Source organism: Aythya ferina (genome assembly GCF_964211825.1).
Source record: "Aythya ferina genome assembly, chromosome: 4".
Classification (NCBI taxonomy): Eukaryota; Metazoa; Chordata; class Aves; order Anseriformes; family Anatidae; genus Aythya; species Aythya ferina.
Genome location: NC_140300.1, coordinates 47860962 through 47885281, shown reverse-complemented (window position 1 = coordinate 47885281; position 24320 = coordinate 47860962). Strand labels below are relative to the sequence as shown.

Sequence of the window (24320 nt, the reverse complement as noted above, 5' to 3'; positions counted from 1 at the left end):
TGAACAATGTACCATGAAGGGAACTATTTATAGCAAATGGACCGTAGGGTTCTGAAGACAGAGTTGAACAAAGCACGGTACACCAGCATGACCCCCCGCAGCATGGCATTGCTGCTGCTGCATTTTATGGGATAATGTATTAAGCAGTGCTGACTACCTGTACCCTCAAACTGTTTGGTCCCCTGACTTGTGATGCCCTTCCCAGCACAAATACTGCAGAACTGCTCTTTTCAACCTGTTCCAGTACCTACCTCGCCCCCCCATCTCCCCTGCTTGCCCCCCCCACCCCACCCCCCAAAAAAAAAAGGGGGGGGGGTAATTTCTTCAGCTCTTCAGTACAAAAGGTAAAATACAAGTGATCAAATTCAAAATCGCAATGCTGAGAATTCCCATTTGGTTGCTTGCTTGCCACTGGAGGTTTGCTCAATATCTAGAAACACCCTGCTTTTGACAGAGCCCAACACATTCATCGCCCAGCTCACAATGACTGAATTTGAATAATACGGCACAAACATGCTCCTCAGTACACCACCATGAGGCAGTTTTCTTTAATGTCATTAGTAAGATTCCTATGAGAACACACCACAGGTCCATCCTAACATATATGAGTCTACTTCCAGAGGAAACCTTCCACAAAAAAATGCATGTACTATGTATAACATACATACATTTAATACACATTGAACTTTAGAAGTTACATAGGCATTTGGAATACAATAAATGCCCATGACTTTAAGGCCAAAGCACTTTTTAAAATAGGATTTGGTGCCTATGTAATCTATGTAATAAGGACAGGGAGATAAGGGTTTTGGTTGGTTGGCTTTGTGTTTTGATATTCAGTGCCTGAAATCAGTAAGGGAGCCAGGTGACTCTGTTCTCTCTAAAACAACACAGTAGGAACCTATCTAAAAGTACAGGTTCTTAATGTTATTAGAGGTCTTTTCCCTGTGCACTTATTAAACTTTCAGCCTTGGACTCAGACATACAGAAAAGTGAAAAATGGCATAAATTATTTCAGAAATGAAAATTATTCTGTTCAAATCCATCTGAAAAAGAATCAAATACAGATGACAAATTTGTTGGATTCAGATCTAAGTTTAGCTAAGTTTAACTAACTCAAAACAGTAATATCAATGTTCAAGGTATAAAATCAGACAAAATTTATAATAAATGATTAATTAAACTACACCTTCACAAATGAACCACTTGGAAACTATGTATCTTGGAAATAAGCATACATCAGTGTTTCAGATATTATACTTTACATGAAAATAAAATGGGACATTAATCACTAATTCACTGATGAATATAACGTGCCCATATTTTAATGAGCCAGCTGAAAATTTTACCTCTTTATAGTTCTGCTTTGCAAAGCACTTCCCAAATAATTAATTTCAAGCAACTTACTTTATTCTATCAGTATCTTCCTGACTATCTAACATTGCTCATATATTCAATTTCCAGAGCATTTCACTTCAAAATGAGATGAACAGAAGTGTGACTCCTGTACACCTAGGAGCACTGAACCATTTGGCACTTCCTTAATCACAAAGCACAATCACTGTACTGGAGAAGTCTATTGTATTTATTTCACTTGGTCCACAGTATAGGAAATTCTCTTTTTCCATCAAAAAAACGTTACAAAAAATAACATAATGGAAAGTATCATTTATTCAGTGCTTTATGTCTTCAAATATTCTGCAAGCATTAATCTTCACAAAATCCTTTACAGTTAGAAAGCATATATTTCCAGCACTTGATTTAAAATTGAAGAAAATAGCTCAATCAATCCTAGATATACGTATGCCTCCAGAAATCCACAACTTTTAAAGTATTGCCTTCACATTATGTGTAAGGAAGGGATTAGCCTGTTTTTACTGCAAAACACTGAGACACAACATCAAGAATTCAACCCACTTCAAATCAGGAACCAAGTCAGTCTTGTCTGCCTGTTCAAATTAAGAAAAAAAGACCAAAAGACAGACATCTTCAGTCTACTGAGTTGTATTCTAGAAGTGCTATCACCCTCTGGTGATTTTAGCAGAAACCCATGGTAGCTTGGGTACTTAGGTTAAGTGTTTAAGATCACAGTACAACAGAATATGTTTGGTAAAAAAGGAAAAGAGGGGTCAGCATCTTTCAAGACCTGTAACAGGCCAAAGATGACCTTTACAAAAACGTCAACAGAGCTGGTCAATTATACCTTTTTTGAAAATCCCTCCCAGCTTGACTGAATCATTGAGTAAAGCTTGCAGAGGAAAAGACAGTTGCAGTCAGGATTAGTCTGCCAAGCAGCATTACCTTCACGGTTTGCCAATTCCTCAGAAGCAAACAAATGCTAATCCAGGGCACTCATCATTAAGCAACTCATTTCACCCTGCTCGTACAGACTTGTGACTTCTGTTCAGCATATTTTTGAACACGGTAACAACAATAAATATTCAACCCATCCATAATGTCATTTGATGAACATAGATGCTCATATCTGAATGAGTTAGATAAAGATATCCTGATGTTTCTCTTACTTGCTATGATTGCCAGTCATTCAAAAAGTTTTAAGATAAATTGCAATAATGAACTGGGTACACCCAGTTAAGACTGATGCAAAAAATGGCATACAGAATGTGATCAAAAGGAAACATATAACCAGTTATATAAAAGACAAAACAGGACCAATTTGTGTAATGCACAAGGGAAGAAAACATCTCAGGGAACAGACTAGCCAAGGAGGCTTAGATACTGGTCTCAATTACATGGATATAAATCTGACCTAAGTTCCACTGACATCTGTTTCAAACATGTATCTTTAATTGAGATCAAAATCTGGCCAGTGTTTCAAATTCTGGTAGATCTGATATTCTGTCTGCACTATATTCCCAGACAAATTGAACGACTAACTGATTCAAGCAGGAATTCATCTCAGTCATGTCAAAAGTCTCAACAACGCAAGCTTATGTCACATGCAAGCTATACTAAGTTCTATTAAGATAAAATCTGAGGTGAATTTAAAAAAAAAATAGTTATACCAAGAAAAAAAAAAATGTAAGTGCTGTAATGGTAATCAAAACTGTACCAACACCACGATTTTTTTTTTACAACTGAATGACAAAGCTCTTACTTTACAGGGCTGATCAGAGAATACATACAGGATAGAAGTCATTATTCCAACCCTTAGTTTGCAGCCCCTAGCAAAACACATCTGACAAAAACAGCTGAAAATGAATTTTTAAATATTATCACCAAAGGCACCACGCAAATACAAAGTGCAAACTCTACTAAAGCTGTAGTTCTGCTGCTAAGGCTGTGGTTCCTGAGCTGGCCTCATTATCTCTCTTATAGCCATTAAGCATCATCATCAAAGATACTTTTACGATGTCTTTTTTTTTAACTTAAATAAAAAGAATGATGATCATACTAAAATATTTCCCCTGGACAGGATAAAGATGTATGGTCCTGTTTAAATCCACACTTTGAGTAGATTATGGTATGTAATACTCAGTGTGCACTCTCTTAATGGAGAGATTTTGAGAGTCTAAAGACACAAAAACAAAGATCCAAGATCCAAATAGCATCTAGCCCTCAGCAATGTTCAAGGGGCAGTCAGTCAGATAGCAAGTCACTTGAAGACTCTTCTGCACAGCATCAGATAAGACAGCCAAATGAGCATACAGCTTAAGAGATTTTTAGTACCCAGTGACACAAATCCAACACTCAGCACACCTGAACTGCATCCAGGAACTGTCTCTTTTCTTAGACATCTGTACTATGTCCATACAAAGAGACCTGGAGCTCACCTGTGGCTCTGCATGCTCCTGACACTCAACACCTCAGCACCAACAGTGGCCACACAATACACCTCCACCACACCAAGAGTGTGCTTCTTGTTTAACAGTAGGATCTAATGTTTTATGGAGCTCATGAGGTTCAACAAGTCCTAGTGCAAGGTCCTGCACCTGGGCTGGGGCAATGCCAAGCACAGATACAGGCTGGGCAGAGAACTAATTATGAACAGCCCTGAGCAGAAGGACCTGGTGCGTTGGTGGAGAAGCTCAACATGAGCAGGCAATGTGTGCTTGCAGCCCAGAAAGCCAACTGTGTCCTGGGCTGCATCAAAAGTAGTGTAGCCAGCAGGGTGAGGGAGCTGATTGTCCCCACCCTGCTCTGCTCTTGTAAGTCCCCACCTCGAGTACTGCATTCAGCTCTGGGCCCCCAGCACAAAAAGTACAAGGAATTATTAGAAAAGTCCAAAGGAGAGCCATGAAGATGTTCAAAGGGCTGGAACACCTCTCCTATGAAGACTGGTTGAGGGAGTTAGGGTTGTTCAGCCTAGAGAAGAAAAGGCTCCAGAGAGACCTTATAGTGGTCTTCTAATATGTAAAGGCAGGCCTACAGGAAAGCAAGAGAGGGACTTTTTGCCATAGGACAAGGGGTAATGGTTTAAACTAAAAGAGGTTTAGATAAGATATTAGAAAAAATTCTTTACTCAGAAAGTGATGAGGCACTGGCACAGGCTGCCCAGAGAAGCTGTGGATACCCCATCCCTTGAGGTGTTCAAGGCCAGGCGGGATGGGGCTTTGAGCAACCTGGTCTGGTGAGAGGTGTCCCTGCCCATAGCAGGGGGTTGGAACTGGATGTGCTTTGGAAGTCCCTTCCAACCCAAGCCGTTCTACAATTCTATTCTGTTCACTGTCTCTGTCTATTCCTCTTTACCTTGAAGTAGGATTGCTTCTGTACTGTTTCTTCCCACTGAGACAAACAGGAAGTGATATCCATGCTGAAAAATGGCCAACACTCTGCAAGTTTCTAAGGAGATAATTGTATTCTTTCTGCTGACTGAGACCAAAGCTTTCAGTTTTGAAGAACAGAAGCAAAAGGAATCATTAATCATAAATATTTCTTTGCTTAAGCTATTCTTTCTATCAGACCTAGTCTCCAGAGACAGTAGGAAGCAACAGGTTACAGGGGTACATTGGATATATACAAGAAAAAGTGAAGCCAAGGGAAGCCCTTTATACATTCCAGCATCCACATGTTTCCCTGATGAGGTTAAAAAGAAGCAAACACAGCTTAACTGCAGGGTTATTATGTTTGTTTTATATAGCTCTTGAACAGCAGAAAACAGACAACACAGTAAATCTCAGACAAATCTGCTCCACCTGCAGATTATTAGATATCACATGTTAGCATTTTCCCTTATTTTGCATTGATTAGTGCTACATCCTTCACTTAAAAAAAATCAAAATCAAGTGAAAACAAGGTGATTCCCATTAGGGGATCTTTTTTAATCGAATCTGTATGCAAGAGGTCCACAGGAGATGTACTTAATTCAGGAAACTACAGGACAAGATAGAGAACTTTTTTTTTTTTTTTTCAGGTGTACAAAAAGAGAGACAGTGAGAGAGAAAGGATACCTTCACTATAACCATGGTGGAGTGATTAGAACAGTCCCTATGGCCTCCTTCCCCACTTTCATTGTCACCAAAAATAAACCACTTTTATTTCTGCAACAATCTCTCACTTACTACTTAGTGATTCAGAGGAAACAAACACGCAACAATTTCAGTCTAGATACCTGTGATTTGTGGGCATAGGAACAGCAGAGTTTGCGTGCTGTTTCTGAGTCTCTGAGGTACTGGTTCTCATAAAGATTAAGCCACAAAGTTTGCATTAATCAACATTTCTCCAGCTGTATGTTGGCACCATAAAGCTACACAAGATTCAGGAAATCTCTAATAAGCAGCAGCTCATGTGGAACTCTCAAGTGAGGTTCTTACCCAGGCCAGCCAGCTGTTTCTAAATTCTGCTTGCAGATATGTAACTCAAATTCTGTGTTATGAGTACTGGGAAATTTATTTTAATGATGGTCAGAAGAAATTCTCCAAAACAGAAAGAAGTATTTCCTTTCCAAATATTTTCATCTCAACTTGCTTCTGATTAAACTGTATGTTTTCTTATGGAAATTTATTAAAAACTAGGTTATGATCAGAAATAACCATTAGATTAGGGACAGTCATCCAGTCATCCAAGCTCTTCCTTGAATAGTTAGGTTTCCTCCCTCTGTGCATTCCAGGGAAGACAGGGAACCTATTTGGCCTTATCTGTTACTGTATCATAAAGCAGGGTACCTTGCACTGTACCAGCTACTATCAAAATTTCCCTTAGTGACTCTCCCCCTCAATAAATCCATCTTGTGTTTCTAACCATTTGATCATTTCTATACCCAACAGCTGCATCACAGATTGTCTAACTTACCGTCCTCAAATCATACAACACAAGACGTTCTCCCCAGTTATGATCATGAACAAGGCTCATGTTTAATGAGTAGATAAATAGCCAACCTATCTTCCAGAATTTGGGGAAATTTTATAAACATGAAAAGATAAGAAAAGATATGTTTTAGACCAAACCAAATATGTACCTTTACCTCTGCCAAGCCAAAATACCAGACCAGAAAGCATTCAGATCAATAATGACTAAAAAATTTAGCAGGGGATATGTGTGGGAAGAGTAAAATCAAAAGTTTCAAATCACCCTATCTACTCAAGGATTCAATACAAACACTGCTTATTGTCCAGCTCTGTCTGGTGGTGTTGATGCACTCAACCTAGTGCACTTTCAGAGGTGGTAGGACTTTTAGCTAGACCTCCAGTCAGTATGACTGAAGAGCATGGATCTCCCATTGATCTGGTGTCATATCTTCCAGTTCCACACAGATGTCTTGGATACCCTAGGGACATCCCAGATAGCACCAGACACCTCCCCTAGACACAAGGAATTGCTGACCATATGTCAAATTCTGCAGTGCCATAATGAGACAGCCTGATACTACATATGTGGCTTATATACCGAGGTGACCCAAATGAGTCTAAATAATCTGCCCTTGAGAGCCAAGAATTGTTAACTGCTCTAACAGTTAATTGTTCTACTGTTGACTGGTATAAATTAAACTGTTTTACTCCTCATGTTGAATTCTTTGACTGAAAACCATAAAAACTATTATGCGTTGCCTTAGGCAAGCTCGAGTCTGTTTAAGTCTTCACAGGAGTCTTCAAGCTCTCAAAATACAGCAATAAGACTTGAGCACATTCTTTCTCAATTTAAATATAATGATTTTTATTATTTTTTTTAAATCAGATTGTTTATTTTAACAAGTTTGTGAGAAACAGGTTCAGAAAATCAATATTGATCCATGCTATAGAAGTTCACACCGGTCATAAATTAATAGTTTTATTACAGAACTAGATTTGGATTTTAAAGCACAAGGGTGCTGAGGAGGTTGTTGAATATAAATGATAAAACTTTAATGTCTCACTTGTGGAAAAACACTGCATTGAAAGCATAACATAAAATAATGTGTCTCTCACTTAATATTTGTAGTATGAAGCCTATTCTTCTTAACACCATTAAAAAAAAAAAAAAAAAAAAAAAAAAAAAAAAGAGAGAGAGAGAGAGAGAGAAAATAGAGCAGTCTCCTGCTGGTATTTTGCTGTTGACACTAACCCAGGACATCATTACACAACCATCTCAAAGACGACTGGGCAATACACATTGCCTTGGCTGCATTTCTGCACAAGGCTCCTCTGTCAGCACAGACTGGGGTTTCTCTTTAACTCAGAAATCTTTTCTAGGAGCTTCTAGAAAGAGGTCATTTCCAAAGCAGGGAACTTGCCTGAATATGAACTATTTTGCTGTAGATTGGGAAAATGCTCACTTTTCCCTTTTGCAAAGTGTTTTTAAATCCACCAGTCATGAAATCAGCCTTCTGAAGAGTTTTCTCCTTTCAGCAGTGCCGAAGGTGGTCAGCCCCAACAGGAACAATGCAGCAGCTGGAACAGGCTTAGCCTTGTGCACCTATTTTTTAACTTCTGAATTTTCTTTATTAACACAAAATTCCCAAGCAACTGTCAACAGACCATATATTGTTTATATTGGATACTTTAAAAAGACTTCCTTAGTTTTTATCAACTTCTTATCTTTAGCTAAATATTGACTGTGTTCAGATGTCAAAAATAATGAGCACAGAACTGCTTAGTTATCAGTGAGGTACAGATTCTGTTCATATTATTTTCAGTATACTTAGTACTAACGAAGGATGCTGGGAGAGTTTCTAACAGATCAGAATTCTTATCATGCTAAGGACTATGCATCAGAAAAACAAGACCATTTTAAATTTTAGAACTCTGTTTGAAATATTGGATGAAGTTATAATGGCCATGCTATCTCTACTCTTTCTTCCTATGCCTTTTGGCACAGGTAAATCAAAGACAAAATCAGTGGCAAGGACAGAATAAAACTATGTACTGTAGTAGATATTAAATATATTCTTAAATTAGAATAAAACTTAAAAAAAAAAAAAAAAAGTTAAGAGTCTCTGTGCTGCTCCATGTGCCACTTTTCCATGTAGAAAATAAGAAAACTGGATGCTCAAAATAATGGCACAAAATTTGTTTCTTGAAAAGCAACAACTAAATAGCACACACTGCCTGTTTCCTCCTGTATGCTAGCTGAAAATAATGGAAGGGAAAATTAGATGTATTCAGTTTAGGAAGAAACAACAGCTTCACTTGAGATATTAGAAAGATAAGTTGCACATCTATGAAACCCTAAGTTTTCAAGTTACATATATTATTATAAAATAAATTTTATGCATTATAATGAGCTCAGTGGGAAAGAAATCATTATCTTGAAAATGAAAAATATCACATTATTAAAAGTAAGAATTTTAAGATATTCCATATGACAAAACAAGTGACAGATGTGCACTACTGAAAAGGTATTTAGGGTTAAGTTATATGAAACAGAGAGAAGACATTGCAAATGCACAGGTAGATTTTACTTTGACTGGTCATAGCTGTCATTTATGAGACTGCAGAGAAATGTAGAATTGTCTGTCAGAGACAGCAAAGAATTGTTTATTTTGTTCAATAAACCATTTTATATGCATGGTATCACACACCACAGAGTATGCATTCATCAGCCAGCACACTCGGCTCTCACAAAGCAATTTAACAGGATGCTGCCAACTTGAAATATAAAGAATCTGAAGTTGTGTTTGTCCCCCACTCTGAGAGCAGTTTAAAAGAAAATACTTTCAGGTGTTACAACTGCTCCTTCCATTTTTTTTCTGACTTTGTAATCATATTTTCTAATCAAGGAGAATTTTTCACTTGGTTATCACTGTGTGCAAGATCTACCCATTGGAAAACTGTTTGCATTAGCAAAGGGTGCACTAGGAAACATTAGGCCCTTTTATATAATACTTGTTACTGGTAATAAAAAAAACTCATATTTGCAGCAATTACAGCTGAATATTTAGAAATAAATGTGACTTTTTCTTATGTGTAACTATTCTTTAAACAACCAGATCTGTAGGCTCAAGTGGCAGACACTAGCATTGGCTTGCCAAGATCTAAAACACAACCAAAATATCAGTAATATTACAACTTTAGGTGCCTTTGCTCCTGCTGAATGTACCTAACAAATTTGCTCCAAAAGTGTACAATTATTATTTTATTTTTTTTTTTTTAATAGGGTGCGCTAATCAAATATTGTTCACAACTTCAAATAATTCAGTGTAGCAAATGTTGGAGGGTTTAGAAAGAGCTTCCTAGATTTTTAGCCTGAGAAAAGGAAAAATATACTAACTCAATGTAATTTAAAAATATCCCATGGGAGCTAAAGGCAGGTGAACTCTTAGATTTCAGGTGATTGCGTTTCATATGTAAGGGATGTTTTAAATCTACTAGGCAAATCTACATGAGCAGGAACTGTAGTATTTTATACAAATTTCTTGTTATCAATATTCCCTACAAGATCTGCTGTTATAAATTATGGAAAGAAGAAACTTGGCATGCTATTTCTTCATTCTGTACAAGAAAGCATAGTAATTATAAATTAAAATATATATATCAAATGTACCAAGTCTTCCATATGAATATTAACATGCCTGGTTCAATGTGTACCTGAAGTCCAGGTGGCTATCAAAACTCCATTTGATTAATGTTTGATTCTTTTTAGTAATGGTCAGTAGAGAAAATGGAACAACGCCTCCAAACAAAAATCTCCATTTTTATTCCATTAGTCTAATAACAGCCATAGGTTTTTAAGAATGCAAGGTTAAAATTAAATAATTTATTTTAGTTTACTAAAAATATTCTGAAATATTAAGGTCAAAAATTCTGTATAAGAATTACATTTTGTAAGGACTACTTTTTGGGTTGACTTATGCTATTAACAACCATTTAGTTACTTACTTTCTTACTACTATTACCATCTCATTGACTGTTTTTATTGTGGTCCACAAAATTCAGGTGAGTTTAGAACCATATTTCACACTCAGTTAACCTGGAATACTTTCCAAACATTTCACAGATGTGAACGCTCATGAGCAGACATTTTAACAGGTTTTCCTCAAGCTTTCAACCAAACACTCATTGTGTCTACTGCTCCACATCTACCCACCCTTCAAACAGGGTCCTGGTGGCCAAATACCAAAATCAGTGCTTTCAACAGTGCTGGCTGCACCCATGGTGCTGACCGTCACCCTGGTTCCTCTCCCCAAGGGAGCAGGGACAGCTCTCTCCTCCTGCTTTCAAGATGCAATCTGCAGCAGAAGACATCACTAAATAGAATAGCCAGTACAATTTTTGCTAGCAGCTTTGACTGCAAACCTAAAGCGATGTATTCACTATAGATAAAATGATCTGATACTTGTTTCTACAAGTACAAAAGCAGCCATCATTTGCAAAAACAGATCTCCATGGGGCAATTGGTACAACTATGCAATCCTCTCTTCTCTAAAACTGCCCAAAAATACAAATCAGGATGCAGGAAATGCCAGAACATATATTTCACAGACACCTGAAAATTAAATTATTGATCTTTCTATTCATCTTAGTTTACTGCAATTTAAAAGCAAAATTTATTCTTTGCTTAATACAATAACTCTAAGCAGAACATATATTTGGTTAAGTCTACCCAAACATTAATTTAAATAGAAAATGTGAACTACAGTTAATGAATACCTTCAACTCATGAGACAGTGAACAATAATATAATAAATACTACTGTTTACCAGTCGAAACTCTCCCTGCTTCATTACCATCATTCAATCAGAAAACCATAGTGTAGCACAGCCTACCAGTCTCTCTTATTTAATTGTTAAATGAATTCTTCTTCATGGTTTTATACCACGTAATCATCTCAAAAACATTATCACACTGAAATTCCAATGATAAAGGAAAGAGACTGAAAATTAATGTGTAAGAGGTTTCTCTGGGTTGTATCAAGTAACTGTAACCTCTAACTTCTTCATGTATCTTATTAGGATAAAAAATGAACCCCTTGCTTGAACAGAGACATCTTCAATTTCTAAATCTGCTGGTCAGGTTAATCACAGGTCCTGTGACTCACCTTATGCACCATCTGCTCTTTCCTTTCCCTGGAGTTTATTTCCTGACCTTTCCCCAAGCTCTTCAGAAACTCCACAGACGTAGCTTTTCTCCAGCTTCCATCCCTCTGTCTCCAGGCCAACCTAAGGTGTTCATCGTTGCAATCAATCTCAACTGCACCAAGCAGAAGGAAAAAAAAAAAAAATATTCAAAAAAGGTGTGTTAAATGTTACATGATTTTCTGTCATCTGCTTACTGATAAACTTCTTGTTTGGCAGGCCTTTGCCAGATATACTGTGTTTATAGTCCCTAGGGACATCAATCCTAATGCAGTTGTTGAGGCAAATTTAGAAGTAAACTTATGCCTGACATTTATTTATACATAATGCTAATATTTATGTCCTATCATTACTGTATTCTTTTTTGGCTGCTTTCTATTAAATCAGCATTACAAAATGCAGACAGTTGGGAGCTCTTTTAACCTAATTTACTTTATGTGCTTTTCCCCTAAATTGAATATATGCTACTGCAGACAATTTTCAGAATGGAAGTAAAGATTATACAGAATAATTCATACTGCAGTAGCAAGTGCTAAAATCTGAAGATAAGCTATCCCTTCATTCTATGATTTGTGAAAATACTAGATCATTTCAGACATATATTATGTCATCAGCACAATGTTTCTTGCATACAGACTTGTGCTATCATCATTCTAGCCAGATCTATCAAACAGAAAAATCTTTAGGTAATCTGATTTTACTTCAGAAAAAAAGCAGAAATGTATTAATAAAAAACATCCATCAGGCCAGGGTGTTCTGGCATAATTCAAATTAAAATGCCCCAAACGTTTCTCCTGAAAAAATATTACATTTCTGTATTGTGGGTAGAGAGAGTATTTAACTTATTCCTAATATTTTTCTCTACAGCAATCACAGGCAGCCTTTCATGCTCAGAAACATCATAAGTTATGGTCCTACATTGTAATTTCTTCAACACCAAAGGAATTGTAATAAAGCAACTGCTCTCTCTAGGTCCAAGTCACACACCCACCGCTACACAATGAGACAACTTAATGAGACTGGGGGCTTGTTATTGTTTAAATCAGGTTGCATGTGGAGCTCCACAAAGAATCACAGCAGCAAGGTTAAGTGACCTTTGAACTGAGGAAGCGAAGAAGGTGATTGTTCACCACCAGAGACATCTAATATGGGTTGATATGGGCAGTGAGAAACAGTCCTCAGGGGACTGGTTGACTACAGTACTCTAGACAAACGCACAAATCCACTCAAGGTGGAGTTTTTAAAGTAAGCAGTATGGGTAAAACGAAAGCTGGACATGCAACACATCCACTTCAGGCTGCTCTGAAAATCCCTGCACCAATGAGAAACATCAGCCCTATGTTTACAGAACTTGATACTGAACTCACCTCTCCCACTAGGCAAGATATGAAAAAATGAACAAAACCATAAACAGTGCAAAGTGAGAACAAGGGAATAGCCAGAATGGAGATGCTCCAAGTCCACTGTTGGCAGAGGGGAGGGAAAAGGGGGCCTGTGCAGTCACAAGACTGAGTCAGAATTTCTGAAGCAGCCATTGCTGATGAAGAAGAGAAGGAGAAAGGGGGGAAGACAAGCTTTAATTACTTTACAGTAAGCTTTGGCATCTTCCCTGCAATATAGAAATGCCTGAACTAATTTTTAAGTGATCAGTCTAGCTTGTCAGCACTGCACTCAATAAGGACTAATTTACCCTGCTTCTCAGCCTCTATGATAGTAGACATACCTGAAAGGCATGAACACACACAACTTTAAATATATTTCAATTAAATATGAGATATGACATGGTTTAAATCAAGATTGACAGACTTCTAAACCACACCACCATGAGGTTATGAGCCAAAATTGTACATGTCCAGTTGTCATAGATCAACTAGATACACAAAAAAAATCATCACTGGCATAAAACATTTAATCTTTTTAATATCAACTTACAACAGACAGATTCCAGATTCTTTTCTGTGCTTTTCCCTATCCACACGGTCAGTTGGATTCTTTGTAACTGTAGAAGGAAAATATCGCTAATTAAGCTGACTTGTGTCTCACCCCAGACTCTTATCCATACTCTCATCTTGATTTTAGTATGGCAATTTCAACACTCTAAGCAGAATAAAATGTTGAAGGAGAATTTGAGGGTTGTATTTTCCTTTCAATAATAATATTATTTCTGGTAATTTATTCATTGTAGAATTTCCTTACAAATAACCAGATGCTTTCAGTTGCACTGTTTTTGGATATTATAATTGCCAAACCAAACTATTTATCCTAACAGGAGGACACATTCAAGATATGCATTCATTTTGCACTAAGGCTTCATTTTGCCTGTAGCTAAGCTATAGCATAGCTGAATGCCCAGGGTGGTAGCTAGGAAGTTAACATGTACAGACACTTTTGAATGAACATTACTGAGAAATTCAAACAGTGAAATCAAAATATAACATCCACTTGAGACAGTCTTTCCAGAGCCCCTCCTTTGTTAACTGTTAGTAAGAAGATAGGAAGATAGGTTTGGTTTATGTGGTAAAGCTGTTCTCTTTCACAAACCCAGAAGGGACCTATTTGTGTCTCAGCTGTAAAACAAAGTGGGATACATACAGCAAGGCAATAACCAGATGCAAATCTGTTAATTGTCTGGGTGTGCTGTAGTGTCTAGCCACCAGCAAGCTCAAATAATACAGACACAGTAAAGTTGAATGAACTAGGGAATATTATCATTTGCTTATCACTTACAATGAAATATCTTTTGTCTCCTCGTATTAACATGATAGAGGATAAAATGGAGAATTACAAATATAATTAGGCTATTTCACTACTACTGTATTCAGTTTATAATAAATAGAAAAAGAAAAAAAAAAATGGAAGGACTGCTCTTACAACAGCATCGGTTTTAGACTACATAGGACTTGAGGCAAGACCCGATATCCTGATTTAGATGAAATGGACATCAGAATTTTATGACTTCAAATGGTCTTGTAAGATCTGCTCCATTTTGATTAATTTGGAAAAATGGACACTCCTTCAGTAAAAGCTGAATGTGGGCTCCTTATAGCCAGAAAAAAAATATGAAGAATGTATTTTGTCTGGAAAAATGGGATGTGAGTACCGCATTACTCATCCTCAGAAACCAAAGGGTTTTTTAATTTATCTAATTCATTATCTTCTGTTTATTTATTTAGTTTTTGAATTAACATTTGACAGTCTGAGAATTACCAAATCAAAAAGAAAACTAACAAGCAGCAATTGATTTTGCTCATGCACCTAAGCTTTTCTAACCAGTAAGGAGCAACAAACAATGAAGGAATAAGGGAGCATGAACATAGAGTCCCAGTAGAACTGTTTAAATGGACTCAAGGAAGGAAAAAAAAAAAAAAGAGAAAGAGAGAGAATTACTTCTTGACACATGCATTAAGCACACAGTGCCAGACATGGAAGAGAATAATATCAAAATGTAGACTCAAACTCAAGTAAAATATCTAAAGCTAGTTTTTTAAGTAAATAACTCAAGTACATGTCAACTTAAGGGTTGAAATATTTTTTTGTCCTTTACTGGGTTAAAATTGAAGACTTTCAAATAGTATTGCAATATGTCCTGGGCTCTATAGTCCAAATAGAAGAATTCAGATTTAGGGATTGTTTTGATTTAGTATTTCTCTCCCTACCACTTTCTTTTTGTTTGGTTAAAAGTAGCAAAAGAAACTCAAAATCTCAGAAATAATCAAATGTAATCAGGATTAACCCACACCCTTGAAACAACATATTTTGAAGACAATAAGCGTAACTGAAAACATTTTTTGTAACTGAAAAGCAAAATATTTTAGTTTTTCAATACTACCTACCTGTTGGTGGTACGAATGTATATGAGTACAGATCAAAATAACTAAGGAGATTAGCACACACTTAAACTAAAACAGCATGAAGAAGAATTTTGTTAACTTTGGTTGACAATCCCATTGAGTGGAAAGTGATTTCTGACAGGGTTCTTATTTAAATCCTTCTCACAAGCCTCAGCCTAAATGTACAGGTGATTTTTTCCTTAATTTAAATCAGTTCACTTATCCTTAAAGAAGCATATAATAATACATTAATACTTAACCATAGAGAAATGTTATCATTTATTTAACTAAGGGACAATATAAAGAAGGTCCAAGTTTTTGAGCACACAACATTTTTAACAGGTTTAGTAGGTTTTAAGAGACATAGCAAACTCCAGAATAAAGTGAAGTTAAAAGAACACCCATGAACATAAGCTAATGAACAGTTTTAGATGACATTAGACTCATAAACTGCATTTCCATAAGGAAACTATGGCTTTGGCCTGTAACTGAGCTCCATGTAGGCCGATTGTGACTATTTCTCACAGAAACATTAACTAGAAGCATGATGAGAGCTCCCCTGGAAGGTTCACAAAGCCATTCTCATTCCTTCTCTGAAAATTTCCCACAAAGCAAACAAGAATTATACCTCATAGTTTGAGACAGAAATGTAACCTACTCAGAATGCTGCAAAATAATCTAATACTAAATAAAACAAGCAGGCTTTATTGAAACTTCTTGAAGAATTTATAACATTGATTATAGAATCACATCTAGCTCAATATGATGCCCTTTTTAGCAAAACATGGAACATTTGAAAACCATGGTAAATTTACAATAGAACCTGGACCTGAGCTTTTCTGAAACTATTGTCTTTGTACATCTATCAGATTGATGATCTATCAGTATCTGCTTACTTTTCTAATTTTTCACACAGATGTGTATGTTTGAAAAGGGTAAAGGAGATAGTCACACCTGTTTCTGTTGGTAGTTTCAGAGAGCTTAGTTTACAAATTTTACATTTAGAGAGGACAGCATTTAGGATACATCTTTAATAGTGATTGCTCAGGCATAGGAAAATTCTGTCTAGCCAGAGACAACCTTATGAAATCAGAGTGTGAACATGAAATTGGAATATGTCCTGAAAATGGCAATTACCTTAAAGATGGAAACATTCTTTTTTCATAGCAGAAGTCACTGTTTTACCGAAGCTTCATCAAAAATGTTTCATTGATATTATTTCCTACATCATCTTTGCTAACAAAATTCTTCATCAGCTCCTGTTTTTTCCATTAGTATCAGGAGCATGAATCATGGTAGTTCATTAAGTAATAGCAACTATGTAATCATTTATTAAGCTTGCTTCTGAAATCTGCTTCTTGTGTGAGACTGTGAGAATCTACTGATGCTCATATTTATGATGTAGTGCGATAGTGCTGGGCTGAGAGCAGAAGACAAAAGAAATATTATACAATATGCATTTATTCCCAGTACATGCTTTTAAATGTATAGCTGTATGATTTAACACTATGATAATCTCATTCCTATTAATGCAGAATCCCAGCTGTGGTATTGCAATTTATGAGACTTATTCATTCACATCCATCAAGCTGCTAAGTCTTTCATCACAACAATGTTTTCTAAAAGAGTTGTATTCAGAGTCATTTTAAGTTTTAATGCCAAAATATATTCTATGAAAAACCTCTACCAAATAAATCATTTACTCCTCACTCAGTTTAAAATTGTTTACTTATTCCACATTTGACATTGTTTGACACAATCCACAAAGCATTTTTGTTGCCACATTCAATTCTAAGACTACTTAGACCCTTCATGATTCTGATACTATCCTTTTACTGAAATAGTATTAGTGGTATTTGTTAATCCTAGCCATGAAGAATGATATAGTTTAAAAGTTCTGCATGTTTTAAAGAAAAGGTCCTTTATGTTGTTACCTAGAGGAGGAAACTGATGATATTCTGAAGGACACGCATTTTGCTCATGACAAGTCCTTTTTTTAAAAAAAAACTTGCATTTAGTGAATAACATGGAACTCACACAACTCATAAAACTGTTCTTCCTGCTCTTAACCCAGAGTATCAGAGCTGATGACATATACCGCAATTTGTAAAGCATTTAAGCACGTTTTTCTTCATTTATGCATAAAAAGCCTAGGCTAGAATTAAAGATGCTCATGAAAGTGAAGACATTTTCCAGGTGAGGTGGAAGAAAGTTAGTGAGTACTTTGCTAAAATGCAGTCAACATAACCAAATGATAAAAGTAATGGATTTAAGCACACTGTGAAATCAGAGCCTGAATTACAATTACAAATCCAATCTCCATCTTCTAAACATTACAATTAATACTGTCAACCAGCAAGGACCTACCAGAGGGCCTGTAATCCTTTTATTAGGAGCATTTAGTGCAGTCCATTGCTCACACTCAAGTGACAGAACCGGTTATTGCCGTGATCAGAATATCACACATACCACCATTGCACCAAGCCCAAACAGCTGTACAAACACCCCGTAAGCAATTTGTTCTACTTTGCAGTCACATCAACATGCAAAATATGTAAAAATGTTAAGAAAACAGTTGAAAATCATTGTTTTCTGGAGAAAGAAAGATCCATGCAGATCCACCAGCATTAGCAGTGATCACAGCTAAGAAACAACTACCCCGCTTCACTTCCTGGTATGGGGGGGAGAATGGGATCTGGCCAAAGCAAGCCCATCAGCTCCACATTTTTCTGGGTACATTCTTATTGTCTACCAGCAAGTTTTATCCAAGCGGAGCACACAATGTGTGGTCCACCACGCTGTATATCCAGAGCACTTAAGCTTACCATGTGTATGCTGCACACACCTTCATCTGTGTGTATGTGTGTGCAACAGGCACTAGGAAAAAAAATGGGCTGGCTGCACATCCTCTGGCCACCTGAAAACACACACCAGAGACCTGCTGATTCACAGCACAGATGCTGCATGGCTTATTGTCCATATTTCCAGGACTAACTGATTTGCAACCATATATATACTACTGCAATACAGTGCTTTTAGATGTATCCAAAATGGCTTTAAAACTGAACAACAGACTCTGAGAAAGCCTCTCTTTGCAGGGACAGTGAAACAGCGTTTAGTGGGTACCAAGAAATAATGACTCACTGCCACCTAGAGGAAATTCAGATAGTCCCTTTCTTAGCCTTCCTCATAAAACTTTTCCTCATTCACTGGCTTAAAAAGCAGATAGTCTACACTTAGTTATTATGAACAGTAGATTAATCTAGGAGGAAAAACTTGATGAAACAAAATTGACAACAGAACTATAATTAAACTACATCTACAATGTACTTCGGACAGTAGAAAAAAATAGAATATATACAACTCTCAAGCCCTCATCATATTTCTAAGTCTCCAGATTTTTTTATTTTTTACCAACTGTTGCTCCACTTAAAATATTGCTGATTTTCTGATTGAAATGTTGCAATGAGAAAACAATTTAAACACACAGAGCTACGAAACAGCCCTAGACATTTAGTATTTATTGCTGTCATTACCATTCAGATTCCATGTAATAAGTACTTCCCATCTATGCCTATGAAATTTCATACAGGCTAAGTTTACATATCCATGTAAAATAATCACAGCTGAGAATGTTACTTGCAGTAGACAGTCCCAAAATGCCTACGCATGCCACCAATACAGAGCACATTCAAGTGTTTGATGGCAGCAGTACCTAGTGTCCCTCTGGGGTGAGTCACCCTAGCTGTGGGGGTGATGCCTCTTGCACATCAGGAACCACCTGTGAGCAGGGCTTACTCACACAGTTAAGCTAAACTGCATAGACAGAAGGGTAAAAGGAATGGGAGTAAGGATGACAGGATTTCTGGCATGAAGGACATTTATGGTCATAAAATTGAGGCTTCAGTTTCAGAACAGTGTGGCAATGACGGGGAAGAAATGTTTAGAAACTTGCTTTTAGACCTAAGTGAGGGAAGAAGGGAGCGGATCCTGGTAGTCTCTTACTCCTGGCCTGGTACAGTGCTACTAACGCTGCCAAAATCCCCACAGCTTTTGCTGCCACTTGCCGTGCTTGAGCAAACAGACAGAGCTTGGGATCTCCAGCATTAAAGAGTTGGATCTTATCAAGTTTATTCAATGATGACCAAAGGTAAGGGAGAGAAACTGAGTTATTTCAACAGGAAGGAGTATCTGGATTAAAATCTTCCCTCAGTTCTCTGCCATCTGTTATAAAAAGACTCTATAATAAATGCTGTGCTCTTGAAACTATTTGAAAGTTGCATGCATTTGTAAAGAACAATGTTCAGTCTCTAGATTATCTAGGTTTTAGCTCCTGTTTTTTTTTGTTTTGTGTGTATCAAAACAAAATGATTTGGCAGTATAAGGATAACAGAGCTTGCTGAGAGTTGTGACAGGAGAAGGGGCCTGACTGAAAGCTGTTCTTTCAACCATCTGTAGGCTTCTGTTCCAATTTGTATCGGCTTCTGCAACATTAAGCTCTTTACAGGTGGCACAGGAGACATTTGGTTGGTAAAATTCCCTGTCTTCATTTATTTTCAGAACTTTCATTGGCATTATCATTTTGGCTGAAAGTTTCCACCCTGGATATCTGCAAAGACTGCTGGATTTAAGGGGTGTGTGTGAGTGTGTGTGTAGGAGTGCTAAAATCCAGCAATCCTGTTTAGATACAATCAAACAAACAACTTTTGTAAACACTTTATAGAGAGATTGAGAGGGGCAGGGAGAGCACAGCTAAAAAAGCATTAATTAGGTTGCTGCATTAATACATTCTAGTACCCCTTAATATTTGCTAGGGATCTTGAGATTTACTAGAGAACCACCATTTGTCACCATCTATCTTTTGAAAGAAAGGGTCATCCATATTTGGCCAGGTTCATCACTTACACGTGTCCTGCAGAGATTTTCAAAGATCTTAGTAGCTGAGCTCTCTAAAGAATCTGTCTTGAATGAGAGTGATCCTCATGGCTCCAACAAACCAAAAAGACAAAGAACTTTATTAATGCATCATTCTCATTAGATATATTCCAACCAATTTGCGCAGGACTTATGCTAGAACTGTCACAGAGGCTATTCAGAAGGTACTGCGAACAGATCAAGAGCAGAATTGCTAGGAAGGACATTCTGATGCATCTCAACTTCTCCATTCATCCCCAAACTCTTTTTCCTGCTTGAAAACTCCCAAGACAGTCAAGAGAGGTTCTCTTCAATATTTTCATTATCAATGTGATGTTGGGAATAGGCAAGAAATTACAGCAATCTTCAGACATCAAGTTGTTTTTTCCAGGATGCAGTTGTTATAGAGAGGCAAGTACAAGAGAGCTCAGTGTTCTTATAACACAGCAACTGCATCCATTCTACACGTGGCATTATGCTTATTAATTAGCCACTCTGTTCGCCCCTTTTTAGTGCACATGAAAAAAATTGAAGACATGGATGCTGCCCAACTCATATTCTGTCCTAGAGAAGACAAGAAATACAAAACAGATTGAACATGGAGGAAAAGAGCCTCCATGAAAAGGAGGCTGAGCACAAGGCAGGAATGATGGCTGTGACTGAACTGCAGCAATTCTTGAACACTATCCAACTTTATCACTGGCTAGAAATATGCAATCTGCATGATACTTTGATTAAAATATATATATATATATATATCCTCATGAAATCTGTGTTTTTCACAGCATTAAAAATACCTGATAAATTGACATTTTTCCATTGGGAACTTGAAATGACAGACACATCACTGCTGTCAGGAGAATATTCAGATTTGCTTAGTGTCTTCATGCAGGCTGCTGAGGACTTTCCACCTCTTCTTTCCTTCTCAGATACCTACTATTCATATGTGTCTAAGCCACCAGTAAAACTGGGACCAAGGCCTTGCTCACCTCCTTACCATCTCCAAATATGAATGGAGAGGAACTGACACCAGCTGCACCTCCTGGCAGGTTTTTAGTAACTGAACTGAAAATATCCTACCAGTTTCACTTTCTGCCTGCAGAAAGCAAATCATCTGACAATAACTTTCTGGATGATCAGTCTAGAAACAAAGGACTGCTCGGGGACCTCTTAAGATATGAGAGGCAGATGATTAACCAGATAGCTACAAAGAAAAAAGCAACAAGAAAGCCATGACATTCAAATACCAAGCATCTAGGAAAAGTTTTGGATAAATTACCAGCCAGAAAGATGCTCTAAACTGCAAAAAGGGACATTACTTCTCACTGTTTGGTTCACACTTTGTTCAGGGAAACAGAGTTTTTCTTCTTTCTTTGAAATGATCACTGTTAGATGGAAGAAATATGATTCCATTATCAGTTTATTCCCCTCTTGGGATGAACTCATAAGCCTCCCTAAAATTGACTGTTTGGGTCAAAAGCATGAGGTTATTGTACTCTATCACACAGACAGTACTGGTATCATGAAGAGGAATTTCAATTGCAGGATTATCTGTTTACCAATACATCTTAATACTAGGTATTATCATTGACTTTTCCCCATGTGGTTTACCATCTACATCAAAGTTAACAGACCTAATTGCACAGCACCATATTACGCACAATTTTAAAGACTCAGCCCAACTAAAACTGCTTCATCTGCAGTGTCAGAATAGGTATGTAGCAGACAGTCACTGTCAAAGTTACTCTGCGAAAGTGTTTCTCAGATTCATTGAGTGTTAGGTGCTTTTAGCTCTTTTGCTTTGTTGGCACCCTCAGTTGGCAACTGTTCAGTGCCTCTAGAGCTGAAGAGTGAGAACTAACCAAAATTTCTGTTTTAAAGCACTTATACTTTGTCCCTGACTTTGGAGGAACTGAGCTGTTGCCAGACACTAGAGATAGTTAGCTGTTCTTGGGCTCCTGGAAGCATTTAAGGAGGCTGTTTCTCATTCTCTTGCTCCTCAAAGAAACAACGGGACTGGGTGGTGCTAATATCCAGCAGCACCTGGGTATACTGCAGTAGGCACTGATTTCCCTGCTTTCTCCCTCTGCACCCCTACTATGCACTTGTACATCAGCTTTGTACCAGTCCTGCCATTTCTTAGGCCTTCCCCATAAAAGATTTCTGCATAAAAGATTTCAAAGCATTAATCTAGAGAAAAAAAAAAAAAAAAAAAAAAAAAAAAAGCTCCACAAAAGGGGGTTTGCTTTCTGCATGCTTACCTGACTCCCAGAAGTGTCTGGCAGGCATCAAAGATGTCATAAAGGAAGGGTGGAGCTGCAGAGCCAAGTTAAAAGAAAGCAGGAGTGAAGCAGAATGGAAAAACTATCTTTCAAATAAGACAACGGTTAAGAGCCTTGCTAGATCCAAACCTTAAATCTATAGGGCCCACATGACCCATTTCCTGCAACACTTTTTCCCAATCCAGCAGTAATTGCAATAGTGTCACATTACCTCATCCTTACACATCTGACAAACAGATACAGTTATTTGGCATGGAATTTTTTGCTCCTATTTCTGGCATTCACTCCGCAGACATGCAAGTATTTCAGAGTAACACTTTCTGTATGACTCAGAGCACTTCAGAGAAGCAGGAATGTAATATATATTACATTTATCATCAATATGGATCATGAAATTGGTCTAATTTGTATAGCTGCAGAAAAATCAGTCAAGCTAACTCACGTGCAAGAAAGTTACCACGTCAAAGAGAAAGATCCCAATAAGCTTTTACAGAAATGGACAATATTTTGTAATGGTAACTCCAAACATTATTCAAATACTTTGTTCTCAGACACCCAAGGAACAGTAACAGAGACATTGAAATACAACTTCTACTCACTGCAAGGTGCTTTTCATCATAGTCAATCAGGCGATTGCTATCAGCCATTTTCCTGTGTGTTTTTTTTCAGATCCAATCTTATTTTCAATATGATCCTCTATATTTCTGTTATTCAGATAAATCTCCCTTGGATTCCTGTAATATCCTACTGTGATTTTTTTTTCTAAATGAAAACAAACAAAAACTAAACAGGATATGAAGCTTCACAACTGATTTGCAAAGAGAAATTAACTCCCTTCCAGTGGTTGCTCAGGGAAACTACTACAGCAGTATCTGGATGGTAAAAACTGATGTACAAAATGTAACTAGTCCTTAGACAGTAATGTGCTATCAAGATTAATGGTCAATTGTTTTTTCTTCAGAGGATTTTCTCCATGACAAGGTACGGGTGTCAAGGTTTCAACTGATCTTGACTTTTTTTGGCAGAAAACAAAACAAAACAAAACAAAACAAAACAAAACAAAACCAATCTGCAGTTTGCTGAATATTTTCCAAATGTAGTTCCCAGTTGCCATAGAGGTGGTATACATTCTGGAGAAGCTCCAGCTGAACCAAAAAGCAAGCAGTTCTCAGCAGTGCAAAAGTTATTTCAAGGCTGTCACACACTCCAGTAGGATCCAGCAGTGAATTACAAAAATTACTTCCTCAAAGGGTTCACAAATCCTTTCTCTGGAGTTGCTCTGAAGCCTCTGAAATACACAAGTGATGCAATACGGGCTTACAATAACTTCAGAGATATCTGTGTCTAAGATTTGCCATCAACTGCATCACAATAACTGTGGAGCAACATCATACGAAGTCAGAAAGTTAGGCTATCCTGAATCACTCAAGTGCAGGAAAACTTTGAACATTCCTGTACATTGCAAAGAGAGCTCACTGAATAATTCTCACAGAACAATTTGTTCAGTCATACTGACACAGTGGGTGCTCAAGACAGACTGCCGGAAGGCTACTATTTCTGTGAATTCAATACTCAGATTTGGTTCATATTAATAATAAAATACTGATCTCGCTGTTTAACTGAAACAGTCAAAATCCAAGCTGTGTTCATTTGCAGCCGGTCAGATATGTTGTAGGATGTTTGCATGCTCTCCTGACTGCATGAGCTTACAAACATATCAAACAGCTTTGAGTAACTGAAAGTAAACTGCTGCTCTTTCCCACAGCGCATGAAACCTTGGAGTTTGCATTCTGTGAATATCTGGGATTGTCAAACTCTCTGGAGAGCAAGGAGAGGTGAATAGAA

The 24320-nt window shown here is 37.2% G+C and overlaps 1 long non-coding RNA gene across 2 annotated transcripts in view; it reads right to left on the bottom strand.

Annotated features, from left to right (window-relative positions):
- Positions 1–20269, bottom strand: part of LOC311435547 — a 30219-nt gene extending 9950 nt beyond the window's left edge. The window contains exons 1-3 of one of the 2 annotated variants that reach the window (XR_014692206.1): positions 20185–20269; positions 11413–11564; positions 10395–10603 (exon numbers count right to left, since the gene is read on the bottom strand). This is a non-coding gene — a long non-coding RNA (uncharacterized lncRNA). Of the gene's footprint in view, positions 1–10394; positions 10604–11412; positions 11565–20184 lie in introns of those variants that run through there. The other variant, XR_014692205.1, reaches the window with a different exon arrangement.
- Positions 20270–24320: the final 4051 nt, after the last annotated feature.